Source organism: Gracilinanus agilis, chromosome 2, assembly GCF_016433145.1.
Source record: "Gracilinanus agilis isolate LMUSP501 chromosome 2, AgileGrace, whole genome shotgun sequence".
NCBI classification, from domain to species: domain Eukaryota; kingdom Metazoa; phylum Chordata; class Mammalia; order Didelphimorphia; family Didelphidae; genus Gracilinanus; species Gracilinanus agilis.
This window is the reverse complement of record NC_058131.1, coordinates 713,837,008-713,845,609: the sequence shown is the minus strand read 5'-3', so window position 1 is coordinate 713,845,609 and position 8,602 is coordinate 713,837,008.

The window sequence follows — 8,602 nt, the reverse complement described above, 5'->3', positions numbered from 1 at the left end:
GTTATTTAAAGTGTGACAATTAATTTAATTAATTACAATATGTATTAGTCATCTCCTTTTTCCACTTTTAAAAAAGCCCTCTTTTTAGAAATATTATCCACATCAATTAATTCAAAAGTTAAAAAAATATGATTCAATGTGGTAAAATATTGAAAAGTTCATGTAATTTCTAGTTCTCAATAGTGATTGAACAATGCATTGTTTCTGTGGTCTTTATTCATTGAGATAGTATTTCTAAATATAATGCAGTATTAGTCATTAATTTAAAATTGGGATTCCAGAAAACTGGACCAAAAAAGAGACTTTACAATTAATTTCTCAGCTTTCAATACTGTGGCCACTATTTATGGAGGATTATGGTTCATGGCCTACATTTACACATATCTTTTTTTGTCTATGGTTTCTAAAATAGTGATTTGTCTCTGGAAGAGTATAAGTGTTTTTTTCAGGTATTTGACTCATGACATCTGAATTATGTTCTCCATTATTACTTGGCAGAATATTCTCATTTTTTCCATTCACCTCAATGGAGGAAGGAGGTGTTAACCATTTTTGCAGGTGCTTCTTTTGACACTAGAATCTACTAGTCTATTTCTATTAAATCTGCCAAATGAGCTAAGCTTCCTGAATTGGTTAAGAGCTGTATATAAAAAAGATGTCTATGAGTACTCTCACTGCATACATTATCATACATCTCTAATTCCATGTGTATTAATTCTATTCATACATTACATTACTTCTACTTAAAAGGAGGGTAAATGTTTTCTCGTATTCTCACCAGTGATGGAAATATAAAAATTGGAAAAAATATCATTTAGCATCAAAATTTAATAAAGTTAATGTATAGTAGCCTCCCATATTAGGACACTATATTGGGACACAAAAAAACTGAATGGAAATTAGAAAGGAACAAGGAAAAATATCCTTTTTATTGTCTGAAATTATCTCCCCTTTCCTATGCATGAATCCTAAGGATAACTGAGTGATATATGGTGGACAAATATAAATAGGTTTTGGTGGATTTTAAGTGATGATCTATGTTTAAGAAATTACATCATGGATGTCACTGAGGAATGGTACAATCCAAAAAGTAGATTAGGCAAGATCAAAGAGTTACACAGTAAGAGCAATGGTTGAAAACTACATAGCCAGAGTGATCCACTAGGATCATTAAAAATGCAAAAAAAATGTTAATTCCTTGAATGGGTCATTTTTAAAGATCTTTGGAAGAACCAGGACTAAAATTCACAGGAGGCGGCGTGAATCATATGAGGTACTCGTATCTAAGAAATCATAGATCATTTGAAAATGTTTTACATTTTTTATCTAAACTTATAGTTTCATAATTTTAGAAGTCACCTGAACTAATGCAGATCATCAACTCATCCATAATGGAGAGCCTGGAACTCTCAAGGATTAAGTGACCCATTCAAAGTAAAACAGACAAGTTGATTCAGAGGCAATACTGATCTTCATTTCTGAGGCCAGCACTAGATCTAATTAAATGCTTTCTATACAAAGTTTCTCTGGCAACTTAAGACTATAACTTAAACACAAATTTAAGGTTTTCACGTTTTCAAGTAAGGCATAGTTTGCAGTTTTCATTGTTGTGAGTATTTCCTATTCTGAGGAGTTCTCATTCTGAGCCTTTTGATACAATTCAGACAAAAACTTTCCATGTTCTGATTGTATAAAAAAATAAGAGGCTTTTCCTAGGATAATAACAATCATGATAAATTATTTCATTAAAAACATAAAAATCTTTTAGAATAAAAAACCAATACTATCATTAATAATATCATATTATATATATATATATATGTGTGTGTGCATGTATATTTGTGAATATATGTCTGTATTAATACATACCTATATGTATTTATTTAAAACTACATATTCATAAAAGATTAATATTTTCATATGGAATGAAAGAAAATATAACTGAACTAGGGCTTTTATAAAGAAAATTTGAAATTAGGATATACTCAGTTGATTCAGTGATTGGCATAGTTATAATTAACACCAATTCATATAACAGAATATAATCTTCTTGAGAATTGGGACCTTTTGTAGGGGGTTGGAGGATCAATAGTGCTAAATACAGGAATTGAAATCTGGTAGGTTTTATATAGCTTTGATTTCTTCATCTAAAAATGTTTGTATCTTCTATTTAACAATATGGAAAATGCTCTAAATCAGCAATGGGCAATTTTTTTTTTATTTTTTTAAACCCGTATCTTCTGTGTATTGGCTCATAGGTGGAAGAGCAGTAAGGGTGGGCAATTGGAGTCAAGTGACTTGCCCAGGGTCACACAGCTGGGAAGGGTCTGAGGCCAGATTTGAACCTAGGACCTCACGTCTCTAGGCCTAGCTCTACTGATACTAATGGGCTATAAAAATGAAAAAAAAAAACAGGTTAGTTTGAGGAAAAAATTAAAACCTACATGAAATTTTGAAAAGTGAAATGAGCAGAACCCAAAGAACATTATATACAACAACAAAAAATACTTTTTGAAGAATGACTTACAGATGTTCACCTTTGGAGAAAGAACTGATAAATATAAATTAGTAAGATATATGTATATACATATATATATGGACATATCTTTTTTGTCAAAATGATGCACTCTCTAATGGGGGATGGAGTGGAAGCAGTTAAATGGGCATTTTGATGTAAAAATATATACTTAAATTAAAAATTATATATATATATATATATATATATATAGTAGGATTTCTCTTTGCCTATCTAGAATTCAACCTACATCAGATTTCATATCAATACAAGAATCAGATATCAATAGTCCACACCAATGTCTAGATGAAATGGAATACTTTACCTGCTGGGGAACAAGTATTTATGTTGAATAGGATTTGGAGTAGACTTCTGTTCATATACTATTTGACCTTGAAGGAAGAACTCCCCTCTTCTAGATTTTGTGAACTCACTGTTACTTATCTTCCTGTGCTTTCCTAAGCTATAGATCAAGGCTGTTATTACAAAGAAGACAACCACTCTAGCATGTTCAATTTCGATATACTTTTCTCTACCTTTCTGATTAAGATTGATTTACCATTTTTGTTTTAAACTTGGTTCTGATTCATGTCCATGACTTAAGATTCTGAATTATAGAATTTTGATAAACATAACATAGAAACAAAGAACATCAGAAGGGGCTTAAAATCACTCTGATCTAATCCATGCTTGAGCATGAATTGCCTTCTGTTTCCAGAGAAATACTCAAACCATATTTCCTTGAAATTATATGGAGAAACACACTCCTTCCCTATATAGACAAATGGGTTGCTTTGGATGTTAATGATCATCCTTTTCTATATGATTTCAAGAAAAGGAGAGGAACCCATTTGTACAGGTGAGAAGTAATATAATTAGAGATTTTTTTTAAAATTTTGATGGCTTCTTCCAAACTTCTTCCAGTTTGGAAATTCTCCATATTTTGATATTTATTTGAAACTATTAACAAAATGTCCCATTGGTGCATGTAGTTTTGTTGCAGTAGTTAAATGCTTTGCTACAGGAAATATTAAATTACTTCCATTCTTATGTCTATACAGTTTCCCCAATAATCACATGAGATGGGGAAAACTATTGAATTTTTTCTAAGCAATTAAAAAAAACATGTTTTAGATATTGTTTCACTCCAAATTTGACAGCTTTCTCAAAATTGGCATACTGAAAACAGATCCTTACTCTTTGAAATATTTTATACATATATGATTATGTTTATTTAAACATATATCTTTATACTTATTTGATTTGATAATCCTCTAAGTCTATTTCATTCACATATCAATTAGTTTTAAGTGTCTATATAAATAAAGTAGCAACATGATAGAATGAGGTAAAAACATTAATTCTTAGTCATAGGACTTGGATTGAAATAATACACCTAATAATCATTAATTGTATGGCCTTAAACAAGCTATCTTTTTTCACCCTGAGGAAGGTCTATCATCTTTACAGTGAGGAGATTTTACCAGATGGCTTATGACATCCCTTTGACTTCAAGATTGATAATTAAGCAATTGAATTTTTCTTTTAAACTGAAGTATGCTAGCTTGCCCTCTTATCATCTGCCATCTTCCATCAGTGTCTCTCACAGACACTTGCTTTTTAATGAAGCCATGCTTAAAATCTGATAGACTACGTTGAAGCCTTATTGCTATATTAACTAAATATATTGATAATCTGGAAAGTTTCCAGAGGAGGACAACCAAGATGGTAGAGGACTTCAGATCATGACAAAGAAAGATCTGTTGAAGAAATTTGTCATGTTTATGTGAAAAGTAAAACCTTATAGTTGTTGTGTTTTGTTGCTTTTTTTGGGGGGGGTGGTTGGAGCATTTAAATAATTGGCAATTGGACACATAATAAGGATGACTTGGTTTGGTCCCAGAAAGTAGTGACTAAAATTTCCAACATATATACCCAACATACATTTCTTTTGTATATGTGTGTATATACACCCACATACATATAAATATGTATATAAACTCATACACACATAGATGCATATACACATATGTATGTGTGTTTCTAACTAAACTCGAACTCCAGATCATTCTTTTCATTGATGAATACTGGAAGACTGATTCAGATCTTGGATAAAATTTAACTGCATTCTTCTTACCCATTTCATTGTCCTTATACATTTCATCCATAAATTATTAAATCAAATATCCAAGATTCCTAACTCTAGAAACTTTAGTCTTTATAGTCCTTTAAGAATTTTAAAATAACTACCTATACATAGTAATATATTTACATATTTATTAATTTATTTCTTAAATAGTTCAAAAAACCCTACCAAGTTATTGGCTTCCAAGTCTTCCAAAATATTGGCTAAGAGATAGAGGGAGGATCAATGGAATAGACTTGGGGTAAATGTCCTGAACAAGACAGTATACAATAAACCTCAAAATCCCAGCTTTGGGGACAAGAACTCAATGTTCAACAAAAACTGCTGGGAAAATTGGAGAATAGTATGGGAGAGATTAGTTCTAGCTAAAGATTTCATACACTATACTGAAATAAATTCAGAATGGGTAAATGACTTAAATATAAAGAAGGAAACTATAAATAAAGTGAACATAGAATGGTATACCTGCCATATCTATGGTAAAGGAAAAAAAAATTAAGACCAAGAAAGATATAGAGAATATGACAATATGTAAACTGAATAATTTTGATTACATTAAATTAAAAAGTTTTTTTTACAGACAAAAACAATGCAACCAAAATTAGAAGGGAATCAAAAAATTGAGGAAAAAAATCTTTATAACAAAAACCTTCAACAAAAGTCTAATATTCTCAAATATATAAGGAACTAAATCAATTGCACAAAAACATTAAGTCATTCCCCAATTGATATATTGGCAAGGGACTCTGAATAGGCAGTTTTCAGATAAAGAAATCAAAACTATCAATAAGCACATGAAAAAGTGCTCTAAATCTCTCATAATTAGAGAAATGCAAATCAAAACAACTCTGAGGTACCACCTCACACCTAGCAGGTTGACTAATATGACAGCAAAATAATAAATGTTGGAGGGGATATGACAAAATTGGGACACTAATGAACTGATGATGTAGTTTTGAATTGATCCAATCATTCTGGATGGCAATTTGGAATTATGCTCAAAGGGCTTTAAATGACTGCCTGCCCTTCAATCCAGCCATACCACTTCTGCGTTTGCATCCCAGAGTTAATAACGAAAAAGACTTGCACAAAAATATTTATAGCCATTCTCTTTGTGGTGGCAAAAAAAAATTGGAAAATAAGGGGAATGCCCTTCAATTGGGGAATAGTCAAACAAATTATGGCATCTGTTATTAATCAAATACTATTGTACTAAAAGGAATAATGAACTGGAGGAATTCCATGTTAACTGTAATGACCTCCAGGAGTTGATGCAGAGCCAAAGAGAAGAACCAGGAGAATGTCGTACACAGAGACTGATACATTGTGGCACAATTGAATGTAATGGACTTCCCTACTAGCAGCAATGCAATGATGCAGAACAATTCGGAGGGAGTTATGAAATAGAACACTATCCACATCCAGAGAAAGAACTGTTGGAGTAGAAACACAGAACAAAAAATATTTCTTTGATCACATAGTTCAATGGGAATATGATAGGGGATGTAGACTCTATTGTGATCACTCTATTGCAAATATTAATAATATAGAAATAGGTCTTGATCAATGATACATGTAAAACCCAGTTGAATTGCTCATTGGCTATGGAGGGGGAGGAAAGAGGGGAGGGAAAGAATTTGAATCATGGAACCATGGAAAATATTCTTAATTAATTATTTAATTAGTTTTTTTAAGAAATTAAATAACTACCTCTACATAGTAATACATTTACATGTGTGTAAATTTATTTTTAAATCATTGAGAAATATCTTCCAAGTTACATTTATTTCTAAACTATTGCTGGGGGAAATTTTATTTTTTAAATTCAAATATATTTCATTTTCCTAATTACATATAATAATAATTTTCAACATATGTTTTGTGAAATTGTGAGATTCAGACTTTTTCCCTCTCTCCCTTTCCTGCCTCCACTGAAAAAATGCTAAGCAATTTGATCTGGGTCCTACATGTATTGTCATGCAAAACAAACTTCCATTTTGGTCATTGTTCTAAGAGCACATTCATACAAAACCAAAAAACCCCAAATTAAACTGGAAATACTTTGATGTAAAAGATAATATGCTTTGGTTTGCAACAATCCAACTCAAAAGTTCTTTCTCTGAAATTAAATAGCATTCTAGGAGTTATTGTTTTTTAATGATAAATAAGATGTAGTCTCTGACTTCAAAAAGCTTATAATCACATAGAAGCAAATTTAGGGATGTGTGTATAGACTGCATGTGTATATAAACATGTACATGTGTTTGTATATAAATGCATTTGCACACAAATTCATGCACAGTCATGAACACATGTATGTACATATTTACAAATATATTAAAAATTTGAACATCATAAATCTTAGAAAAGTAGTATGGTATAGCAAAAAATAATAGTGGGGCAGTAAGTAGGAAAAAAAAGCATGCTGAAAAAAGTTTCTATACAACATAACCTAGTGATCTTGAGCAACATATTTTCTCCATTTTAATGTCGGCTTATTATTTTTTTAAAATGGGAAACTATTAGCATTAGCTACACAATGCAGTTTTGAAAGTAAAGTAGTTTGTGAAATGAAGAGAGTTATACAAATATTAATAGTAATTTCTCCCCATGGAAAGTGAAATTAAAGCCAGAAGTGTCCGTTGGCCAAGTTAAATGCCTTCATGAAATTAACATTGATTCTAGATCTTCCAGGATGAGGAGGGAAACACAAAGGCAACGGAACTAAAATGAGGTTCATTGGTCATGTTCAGAGAGGAGATGGTAACAACTTCAGCTAAGTATAGATGGATTCAAATACATTCCTACCCTTTGATTACATAGTAATAACAGAAATTAAGGACCAGTTAAAGAAAGAAGTAAAAACAAGTGCAGCTTCACTACCAAAATGCTGAAAATCCTCAACAGGGAGCAAACGAAATTCAGTAACATATTATCAAAAAAGGAACATGAAAGTGCGAAATGGAGACTATTTACAGAGGTCCCATAACAGCAGGAGGAATGACTATGATCACAAAGCGCAAAGACTAGAAGAAAGTAAGTATCATTTTCCCCCCTCTACTTATCTACTGACTGTGAAATCAAAGGAATTATTCAAAATGTATACCTCCTGTTAAAAGGGAAAAATGATAGCATATGATTTGAAGTTATGGAAATACAAAGAAACTACAATGTCTGGAGGTAGTTAAATAGCCCTAGACCAAAAAAAATAGTAAGAGATCAGATTCAATTATTAGATTAATACTCAATGATGTTAATTAAGCACAATTTGCAATGGAAGTCCAGACAAGAAATAAGAAGTGGGTTAAGAATAATCTTTATTTAAAAAATAGAGTCAAGAAGATGGCGGCAGAGTAAGAAGCAGCTCTAAACCTCTCCTGACCGAAACACACAAAACTCCTCAAGGGGACATAAAAACAAGTCCAGACGAACGGAGGAACCCCACAACAGGGCACAGCGTGGAAGGTACGTGGAATCGAGACATTTCCAAGCTAAAAAGGGCTCTCACTCAAGCGCGGGCAGAGCAACCGCCCCACCCCCACCCCCTCCACACTCACCTATAGCTCTGAACCCAGCTAAAAAGAAATAGAGCAAGCTTGGGGCACCCATCGAGTCATCAGCAGCTCCGGGACCTGTTCCTGAGAGCAGCAAGACTTAGGACCCCATTAAGTCAAGAACGCACGCGAAATCTGAGCGCGCACGCGGGAGCGGACGCTGGGAGCGGAGCGCTGGCTGAGCAGAGGCGTGGGTGCCCGCTGAGCAGAGGCGTGGGCGTGGGTGGAGGCAAACACAACCAGGAACTAAAGCCTAAGTGGGGAACCAGTGCAGACGGGTATACGACTGTGGAAGTAGCTCCCTGAGACTTGTAAAGAAACCTCCTGCAGAGGTTCAAGCAAGGGAATCCACCAGGGGGCTTGACCTTGGAAAAAACTAGAACTCAG